Consider the following 1697-nt stretch of genomic DNA (forward strand, 5'->3'; position numbering starts at 1 on the left):
TGCAGAACAGCATTACAGCAACTGTAATGCCCCAAACAAGCTTATATGAAAAAGTTGATTTCTAATCCAAAAGTTATCCAAAGAAAATCAAAAGGCCTCAAATCCAAAAAAGTGCAGGCAAATGTCAACCTGAGGAGTTATTCTGATAAAAATCATAATTTTCAGAAGGTCTATGCTGCTTGCTAGTAGATTTCTTGTGCAGAATTGCAATTTTTGTAATTTCGCGAGTGCGAGATTGTTGCTGCCCGCCGCACCTACATGTTCGCAATTGCGAACTTACACCGCACGCCGCAAAATTGTATCACCAAGACAAAAAAATCCGCTGCGTGCGAATTTGCGGATTTTCGGTAAATTCGCGAGCGTTCGCGGATTGCCAATTTACCGAAAATCCGCAAAATCCGCGAGCGGAACGGATTTTCCGCCCATGCTTACTTGCGAATCTCTTGGATTCATAATTGTATATTTTTACAGAAACTCAAAAAAAAGGAAATTTTTGCAACTAATGTTACCAGTGAGATTCAAGCAATTCACCTCAGAAATAAAGAAACAAGTGACCTATTTCCACAAATTAACTTAAAGATACAAGTACTTAACTGAATCACAAGGCGTAAAGTTGACAAAAAGGCAGAGACTGAAGAAAATGGGAACATGTGGACTGGAAAAGAGATACATTTCTTAACTGAGTGCAGGTTCTTAACCAAAAAAGTACATAGCATAGTTTATTAGACATTTATGCATCAGTTAACAAAAGGCTATGTTTGTTGTTCAATTATCCAAAACGTTCAATCTGCATTTGTTTTAAATGATGTATTTTTCTTTAGTCTGGTTGTAACTTTTTTCACTAGTGTTATAATTGTATATATACACGTTTTTAATCATAAAATATATTTCTTCTTTTGTGAGTTAGCTAATTCTAGAGAACCAAACAAAATAAGTGAAAGGTTTTCCAAATAACAAGGGCAGTCAGAAGCAAGAAATTAAGGTTACAAGAACGAAAGCAAGCAACATATTCACACAAAGGGAGCACATGACACAGAGTGACTGCCACAGAACAAATATATTTGAGTACAAGGCAGAGACTGAAGTGCATAGGGCCACAGGAAATTGGAGATAGATACGTTTTTGAAAAGATTGCAGGAGCCTTCTTAATAAAAGTTTATTACCATTTCTTCCTACAATTTGTACTTGGTTGTACTCTCTTGGCATCATCATTAGGTACTGTGACATTAAATGCCCATTTGCCCGATCCATAACATAGCTCTCACTGTTTTCAAGGATTGATTTTTTCAAAATTCTTTTACTAATATGAAATAATAAGGTGAGCCAGTGCAACCACTGCAAGAAAGTGCTAGAAGAGAGGATATTCCATGTGCCTTGACAGCAATAACATTGTACATCCTCTTCTACATAGTCTAGCTGTGAGATGTTGCCTCTATCTATAAATTAGCATATGCAAGTCTTGTACATCATCATGATCTTCTATGCTATGATGGGCCTGAATGAGGCAAATCTAATGCTTTTCTCAGATGCTCAGAATTCTAGATTATTTCTTCAGATCCCATCAGTATCAGTGTAGGGCCACAGTCAGAATGATAGGAAATATTTTGATTAGGGTTACAAGCTTGACAGATTTTTTGTTAGATACTTTTGCTCTTTAACAATTTGTCAAGTAGGTTTCTCTTAGCTGAGAAACCCAT

At 36.4% G+C, this 1697-nt stretch overlaps 1 non-coding gene across 1 annotated transcript; it reads left to right on the forward strand.

The window, feature by feature from the left end:
• The first annotated feature begins 1639 nt into the window (after positions 1-1639).
• Positions 1640-1697, forward strand: LOC147683864 (U7 small nuclear RNA). Its single transcript, XR_015301916.1, has one exon. It is a non-coding gene; the product is annotated as a U7 small nuclear RNA (small nuclear RNA).

This window comes from Lissotriton vulgaris, chromosome 11 (genome assembly GCF_964263255.1).
Source record: "Lissotriton vulgaris chromosome 11, aLisVul1.2, whole genome shotgun sequence".
Classification (NCBI taxonomy): Eukaryota; Metazoa; Chordata; class Amphibia; order Caudata; family Salamandridae; genus Lissotriton; species Lissotriton vulgaris.